Source organism: Pleurodeles waltl, chromosome 8, assembly GCF_031143425.1.
Source record: "Pleurodeles waltl isolate 20211129_DDA chromosome 8, aPleWal1.hap1.20221129, whole genome shotgun sequence".
NCBI lineage: Eukaryota > Metazoa > Chordata > Amphibia > Caudata > Salamandridae > Pleurodeles > Pleurodeles waltl.
This window is the reverse complement of record NC_090447.1, coordinates 1,317,080,400-1,317,089,696: the sequence shown is the minus strand read 5'-3', so window position 1 is coordinate 1,317,089,696 and position 9,297 is coordinate 1,317,080,400.

The following is a 9,297-nucleotide window of genomic DNA, read 5'->3' as shown; positions in this document are numbered from 1 at the left end:
TGTCTTGACGCAAAAGTGTGGTAAGGGGATACTAATAAAGTGGGGAAGCAAGTGGGGACTGGACGGAAAATCAGTCTATGCTAGTGAGAAAGTACTCCTTAGAATATTTGGAGCCTATAAAACTAACAGCAGGGCATACAAATTGCACCGTGAACCCATTCACTCATGTAAACATGCGTGCCCCTAAATCTGGAGTCTGTACTAGGCAACAGTAGACCTCAGGGTTCATATCCGTAAACAAGGAAGCCTGCAAACTAGTGCAAGAGAGAGAAGGGACAACACTAATTGTGTATCACAGGAAACTATGACCTTTACCATACTAAGCCTTACAACCAATCATGTTGCTGGTCCAATCAAGGTCATTAAGTGCAAAGGGTAGCATAAGTTACATCATCCTGTCAAGAGAGTATGCCAAATGCTTGGTGTGAAGAACCCCTCCCTTATAAAACAAAGCACTTCGTTCTTAACTTACAGGTCTGCAGGGGTAACCTAAACTGGCCTCCCTCCTTATTTTCAGTCTCGTTCAGGAGCATTTATATCTCCAACCAGCTGCTGGCATTACTTTATAGGCAGTGCTTAATATGTGTAAAACAAATATATATACATAAATTGCTGGACTCAAAGTGTTGTTCGGAAGCCCACAGCCGGTGCTATCAAATGTTGGTGTGTTGAGATACCTCTTCATCTAACTCTCCATCAAAGTCTGTTGAGGAAATATAAGTGCTGGTCCTCACAAATGAGTGCTGGTGGGCCCTACCAGTAACCACTGGCTCAAATTAAGCACTGTTTATAGGTGTGCCATCTCGTCTGCATTGGGGCCAGCTCAAGTGCCAGTGCCTGGGCTACAAAGCTATGATTTATTGACTATAAAGTGTCCACAGTCAATAGATAAGCTCCTTACAGCAATCGGATATGATGTCCCATGTTTTGATTTGGGGGTGAAGAATACTTGCTAACCAAAATTGAGACTTGCCTGTGTGGGAATGGGGTAACACACACCGGCAAAAATAAAAGACAAAAATAATTTGGAAAATATCTAACTATGGCAATTAACTATGAAAATATGCTGGTGTGAGTGACTAAGCTAAAAAGGAAACAAGAAACCACATTTAGTTATACCTCTCCTCATGGGACAGCAGACAGCGTTGATTCATCAAGACAGAGCGGTCACAGTCTTCTGGCATCAGTTGACAGCAGCATCAGTATAGTACAGAACACGAGTTGCACATAGGAGACATCAGCAGTTCAGAATTAGTTGGGCTTCTAAGTACTGAACCACATAACAGAATGGGGCAGTTAAGGCTATGATGAGAAAACTCATCAGGGAAACGTAAAGAATAACAGAATGTGAGAACAGACTCAAGCAAGGTTCTGGACAGCTTTGAAGCAGGAGGAAGACTAACTTCAAGAAGGTTCAGAAGGGGACTGAATTCAATTCCAAAATTCTTCACTAATAAAAACAACCAAAATCCATTCATTGGTTCTTCGGGTGAGCACACTCTGGTCGTCAGTTTCAACATCCATTCACTGTAGATGGCACCACCAAGTTTGCAACTCTCAGAATTTCCTTCAGCAAAGGTCCATTTGTTCATACTAGGACTTCATATTGTTCCGCCAAAATATTACATTCTCTAATAATTTGAAATATGCAGTTCCTTTCACACGATCCACAATAAACTAAGCTAATATTCTTTCACGAGTGATGTAGTTTCCTGCTCCCTTGGACAGCTAGTGGAAATAGTGTTACATTATTGCATCTGAAACATGTCTCTTTTCCTGGAATACCACAGAACATTCAACATTACATATGCTGGGTAGGGAAAGAATTCTGGTCAGAGGGGACACAGTAAACAAATAACATTTTCCATGATTGCTTGCAAAATTAACTTTCAGGCCTAGTCAAATTAAGAAAGCCTTAATACACATTAATAAACTTATTGCACCCTCGAAATTCAAATCATATATGCAAAACAAATTATTTATCTAAAACATCACTCCTGTTCTGTCAAAGCAATTCTAAACGTGTACTTATTTTCGAAACAATTCATAATAATGCAATCCACTTATTTCAATGTGTTGTATTCATATTCATTTAATACTCAAAATGTATTTCTACTTAAAAATAATACTTCCAGGTTAATATTTAGAAATAATTCACTCAAATATATAAATGAATGTCTTCATGTTAAACGTGGTGTCAGAAATACAACTGGTAGGCACTAGTGTCCACCACAATTTAAACGTGCACATTTTCTTTTCTCTTATTTTCTGTGTGTAAAGCCTTTGAATGTAAGTTTATTAGCTGCCATATGCTACTTCTATGGCAGTGGTTCCCAACCTTTTGACTTCTGTGGACACCCACTTTATCATTACTGGTACCCGGGGGTCCAGACTGAATATTTGAGTCATTACTGAAAGCTGGGGACTTGATCTGTTAATATTATTTAAATTTCCAAGCAGTTGTGGATTCCCCGAGGAGGCTTTACGGACCACAGATTGAGAACCACTGTTCTATGGCACAAATTTATTAATACAACTTGATACCTATCACTGGTAAAGAACCATTTTCTAATGAAGTAGCATACAAAGTACTACAGTTTTGGTGTCAGTATATCTATGTAGGTCATATACAATTTGGTTGGAAGACCATCAGGCCCCAGAGTCAGAAATTAACTACTTAAGGCCCTTTGATATCTTGTTTCTGGGCACTCACAACTCACCTGCCACCTACTCAAAAACTTCCAGCATCCTACTACATTCTGAAACACAGTCATCAGTGAAGGGGACAATATTTAGGTTATGCACTGCAGTCTATACACACAAAACCACCCACTGTAGAAATATACTGGGATGATCAAACTGTGCACAACACCGAACATACCACTGGAAGCACTTTGCTGATCATCAAGGAATCTACTAAATAGTGAAGATTTGGTGAATTTAATAGAAGTAGCCAAAAAACCTGCCTTTATCAAATTTGGTTATTGCTCCCACGCCATTCCATTGTACAATCCACTTGGCTACTATATTCCTTCAATTATTACCCATCTGACCATAATAAAAGAGTATTCATTTTATTAACATCTGTCTTCTTCTAAACTCTGCCCAGTGGGGAAATCTATGATAGTACCTAAAAGACTCCAAAGAGGGCCACCTTTAGGATGTGAGAAACCACCCCCCCCCCCCCCCCCCATCTACCCAGGTTAAAAAAAAAACTGTTTGTTTTGATCTCAGCTGGGTTTCAGGGCATGCTAAATAGGTTGTAGAACCACTATACCAAGATTAAATTATAGAGGGATTAATGCTTACTGGTGCATGACTCATCTGTCAACATAAGCTAAGAGCACTAGGCGGACATTAGAAGGCATTTAAAATGTAAGGTAATTGTAAATGTCCGTGCTGTCAGTAGTGTAACATGGATGAATATGAAGTGGTTGATGAAATATAGTGGAAGGCTTTCATAATCTGTGCGACTGAAAAACTATAGTGAAGGCCCAGTAGCTATTATAAGCACACCACAAGCACCTTTGTGCTTTTTGGTGGGCACATTTAGTTTCACTTAAGAAAGCTCATTTTCACTGCAATCCTCAGAAGTGCCTCTAGGATTTGGAATATGAGAAAAAGTACAATAGGAAATTGCTTACCTAATAGTGGTACGTAAATAGGTGTTTGAAAAAGGACTAGAACTTTCACGTCCAATAGAACAGCTGCAATTTCCTTACAACGTTCTAGAACTGTTGCAAGACATTAGAACTGAATCTGCAGAGGCACAGATTTATATGCCGTAGGACATGAATATTCACCTGAAATGATTCTCAGAGAAATTGTGACCTGTGTCTCTTGAGGACAATTTGTTTGACAGATGGGGCCAGTGTAGGCAGATAAAGCTGCTGACCTGTGTGAAACTTCCGGTTAGCTGGAATGGTGGAGTTGTAAATGCACTAGACATTTGGCAGGGTAAGCTGGCCCAACTCGAATTTGGTTTTGCAACATACCTACAACTTACCCCAAGATGGGAAAAATAACTGGAAACCTGGTATAATTTTGAGTGGTTTTATCAACATTACCTCAGTTTTAAATGTCATAGCAGAGAACCACACCTTGGGCTAGCTTATGGCTTGAACGTTGGGCCAGTGAGCCTATTCAGTACCACAGCCACTGAAAATATCTGTTCCCATGTAGTCCCCTCAAACACTTTTTCCATATGGAATGCTATATTACAACAGTGGCTTGGGCATCCTTCATGCGTATAGAAATATTACAATGTTTATGTATATCACAGAGAAACCCATGGTGGAGAACCACATTTCTTTGAGCAAAAACAACTTGTACAATGTGCAAGTAGGATTGAAGCCCTTGTCAGAGGCATCATTTATGGTGGTTTCCATGCTGGGTAATTTAGAGAGAAATGTATGTACATGGTGTCTTACATATCATGCAGTTTGAAAAAGGCACTTTTTGACAGCGTTGTCCTTGAGATGACCCTTGGAGGTCATCATCTATGTGGATAAATTCCATACTAGCAATCTGATACCTGGGTGTGGCTTTCCCCAACATGAATCACCATCCCATAAGAACAAATGTAGAGTTCACAAATGTGTAGCATTAACCCGCAAATTTATGCTAGATTGACACATTCAGAAGGAGCTCTCCACTAGAGAAATCATCAGGGTACATTTTGGCCTGGCTGAGATTCAAACGTGGGACATGGAGATCGCCACAGATGTCAATGGCAAGCATTTTACTCGATTACAGATATTGTCTATGAATTAAAAATGGTAAAGTTTAAGCTTAAATTTGGAGCTTAAAATAAAAAATGAAAAATATCAATGGTTATAAAGCGCAGCTACTCACCCATAAGGGTCTCAGGGCACTGAGGGGGTTTGTCCTCTGCGCTTCAGTTGAAGGGCCAGGTTTTAAGGTCCTTTCTGAACTGATGCAGTGATGGTGACTGCCTGAGGTGTGGGGTAGAGTGTTCCAGCTCTTTGCCGCAAGGAAGGAGAAGGATCTTTCATCAGCCAATGTGTTCCATATGTGGGGTACGATGGCTAGTGCTTGCTGAGTGGATCAGAGAGGTCTGGTGTGGGAGTAGAAGGTGATACGGTGGTTGAGGTAGGCAGGTCCTAGGTTGTGGAGGGCCTTGTACGTGTGTACGAGTAGTTTGAAGTTAATCCTTTTCTCGATAGGAAGCTAGTGGAGGTCTGTTAGGTGATTGGAGATGTGTTTGCAGCAGGGAATGTCCAGGATGAGTCTGGCAAAGGTGTTTTGGATGTGCTGTAGTTTCTTCAGGCTCTTCTGGGTTGTGCCGGAGTAGAGGGCTTGCCATAGTCGAGTCTGCTGGTAACCAGGGCGTGGGTCAAGGTTTTGCAGCAGTCCTTTGGGATCCATTTGTAGATCTTGGGGACCAGTCGGCAAGTCTGAAAACAGGAGGAAGCGACTGAGTTGACTTGGCGGATCATGGTAAGCGATGAGTCCAGGATGAAGCTGAGGTTGTGTGCGTGGTCTGAAGGGGTAGGGGGTGGATGGCCACCAGGAGTTGTTTCAGACTGATGTGGAGGGTCCCAGGATGAGGATCTCAGTCTTGTCAGAGTTTAGCTTGAGGCAGCTATCCTTCATCCAGGCCGCAATGGCTTCCATTCCTTTGTGGAAATTCTTCTTGGCAGTTGTGGGGTTTTCGGTCAGAGAGATCAGCTGGGTGACGTCAGCGCAGGAGACAATGTTCAGCATCTGGTTCCTGATGGTGGATGCAATCAGGGCCATGTAGATGTTGAAAAGTGTGGGGCTCAGGGAGGAGCCCTGTGGAACTCCACAGGTGATCTTCGCAGGTTCTGATAGGTAAGGTGGGAGTCTGACTCTTTGTGTTCTGCCAGACATGAAAAACATATCCATTGTAGAGCCTTTCCATAGATGCTGGCTGCGTGGAGTCCGGAGCAGAGGGTGTGGTGTGAAACCATGTCGTAGGCAGCCTAAAGGTCCAGTAGGACGAGGGACGCTGTACGGCCGCAGTCAAGGAGTGAGCTGGTTTCATTTGTGGAGGTGAAGAGGGCAGTCTCCGTGCTGTGGTTGCTCCTGAAACCTGACTGGGAGATGTCCAGGATGTTGCTGCCCTCGATCTGCTTACAAAGCTGAGTGTTGATTGCCTTTTCGACTACCTTGGCTGGGAAAGGCAGCAGAGAGGTGGGGCTGTAATTCTTGAGGTCCAGAGGAAAAGAACAAGCATTTTGAACATGTGCTTAAATAAACTATGTTCAAAATATATTTCAAAAGAGTTTGTGGTTCTGCAAAAAGGCAGAAATGTTTTAACGTCTGAGCATTAGTGAAAATTCAGTGATGAAGAGTACAGTGTTTGGAGCCACTCCAAATTCACAGCTATTTACATCTATCCTGTGTAGCTTTACCTTATTGTGGGTGTTGTCAGACTCTCCTCTGCAACATGATTTCAATCCTAGCCAGAGACGGTTAATTAAATTTAGGAACAATCAAGCAGATATTCTCTGTTCCAGCCTTACTTCAGAGTCTAAGTTCACATTATTTTGCTCGTCTCACAAAATGACTGGGTGAATTGAACATACCTGTGTTTGCCACACAACAATTTATATTTACTCCAGAAAGCTGTGGCCCGCCTGGCAAAGCATTTGCACAGAGCTAGGTCCATAACTCAGTCCCTATGCTGGTCGCCACTGTACAGAAGAGTAGATTTAAAGGTACGTTGTACTGTCCACCAGTATTCGGCCTAGGCTGACAGGTATTCCTAAAAAAACTACACAAAACTAACCAGCAACTAACTTCCTCCTTCTCTGCCAAAGGTTGTCAGGTGCAGAAAAGTTTGATAAGAGGTAGCAGAGCATTCGTTGCACAATTAGACATTGCATGGAATGTTTTTCCAACCAGCTAAGAGCCAATAACTCATCTTGCTACTATTACGTTACAGGTTTTTCGTACAGCTGACAAAGAAGACAGCTTCATGGTCATATAAAACTATGACTGACTTAGAACTAGAAAGTGTGAAGCCAGATTATAGCGGCTGCATTCTGAAAGTAGACAAATGAGGTTAGGTGTGAAACTAGATGGGTAATACAATAGGAGTTTTAAAGTACGCAGCTGCTTCCAAGGAAGTGTCGTGGCACTAGCTGCAATAGAGCCAGAGACATTAACAAGCATCCAATCCCATAGACAACAGACCTAAGCACTAAAAAGAAACATTTTTAGGCTTTTCCTAAAAAATGATTCAGAGGGAGCAAAACAGAGTGTAATTGGAAGCGAGTTCCTTAGTTTTTCTGTTACAAACACAGAAGATCTTCCCCCTCTTCTGGCCTTAAAAACCCTAAGGGTTTGCAGGAGTTTGAAAACATTAAACCGCAAGGATGTACATGGGCAGTAGGCCTTTAGCTTCTGTCCTAAGTCTAGCAGTAGCGATGCAAAATGCCTTTTCTCTGGAACAGGCTTTACATTAGTGGAAATAAGTAATATAAATACATTTGAAGATCTTAGGGAGTGAGGATGAATATACCACTTGTAGTTCACCATAAGAAAATAAGGAGGATGAGTTTAAACTGCCATGTGGACAGTCACAGATTGAAAGTGAATACTCCTTTATATTGGGGATCTATGTACTTGCCAAAGTGCAGGGGATGAGCAATACTCTTTTTTAAATAAAAAATAAATAAAAAAAGCTCTTTTGTCAATGTGCCCAGCTTGCCGTCCACAATGTGGCTGAGTTGGAGACAAATGAAGGTCTCCTCTGCATCTTCCAAAGACATGTTACCAAATTCAACCTTAACCATAGGAACAGGATGTTGCGAGTGAAGTGGATAAAGGAGGTGAAGCAGGATCTTGACAGCACTGTTAACTAGGGGTTCACAAAAAAGCTTGTCACCAAGGAAAACGTCTACATTCCAGACAGCCTTAACTGGAAGGGGTGGTGCTTAGACAGTGGCCACTCAATTGTTTCATTATGGAGAGGCACCACTGGAAAGAAAAAAAATCCGTTTTTTTCTGGATTAGGCTTCATATGGTTCACAGCCAGCCAACATCAGATAAGCAAATGACAGGTAAACCTACAGCTTGGAGGTGTTCTGGTGGACATGCCAGATCACCAGCTGTGTGCCATTTGTGATATGTACACAAAAGACATGCAAGCAGACTCATACAGATTAAGACTGTCTTGTTAAGAAAGAGGTAAGCCTAACAAGTGCTTGCCATGGCAATACATATTATACAGACGTTGAATGATTAAGTGAGGGTCGATGGTGTTGAAATCTACTCAAAGGCTGAACAAAATTAGGGCTCCATTGGAGTTAGTCTCCAATTGCAGGTCATCCAAAGCTGACAGCGCAGTTAGTTCTGTACTTTTACGTGTATCAAAACCTGCCTGATCTGGATCAAGAAGCAGATGTTATTCTACAAAACCCTGTAGCCGAGAAGCCACAGCTATTTTCTGGAAAGAAAAACTGGACTGAAGTTATGTAGGAGAGCAGGATCCCTATTGAATGGAGTTCTTTTGTAATGGAGTTATGAAGGCTGATTTTCAGCATACAAGAATCATCCGTCTCCAGTACTACAGGAAGTGAAGATATTCTAGTTTTTAGTGCTGCCTTAGTCACTATAACAAGATCAGCCTCTGCATCCCACACCACCAAGTGACAATCTTGATGGTATATACTCAGTATTATATCAAGAGCAAACATAATACAAAAAAGTTAGGCTACATCTCCACCTTATGTTTTTCTCCTAGGGACTTCTACAGTTGTCGAGCAAGTTACTTACCTTCGGTAATGCCTCATCGTATAGCGACTATAGCTAGCTACAGATCCCTTACCTTTGAATTCTCCCCAGGCATCAAACTGGATCTGGAAGATTTTCGTGAGAAGTACTCCTGCGCTATAGTAGGTGGCCTTGATCGGCTTGGCATCTGGTGTTGACATCTGTTGTCTGCGTCATCCGTGCCGAAAATGAAAAATACAGGAGCCACCCAGGAGAGCCCTCCTCAGTTTCTTTTTAAGACTTTGCATGCCAGAAGTGCGGAGCCACAAAGAACACAGACTATTGGTGTGTCAAAACTGAAACCCTGAAAGGGGAGTCCCTGCCCCTAGATATCAGTTTGTAAAGGATGGATGGGTCTGTAAGGAATCTGCAGCTATAGTCTCTACCACATAAGGCATTACCGAAGGTAAGTAACTTGTACATCTGATAGGGACTTCTAGCTGCAGGTCCTTACCTTTGAATAGATACCCAAGCAATACCATCCCCGGAGGTGGGTCTGCGAACCAAGCTCAAACTAGAAAGTCCTGCAGGACC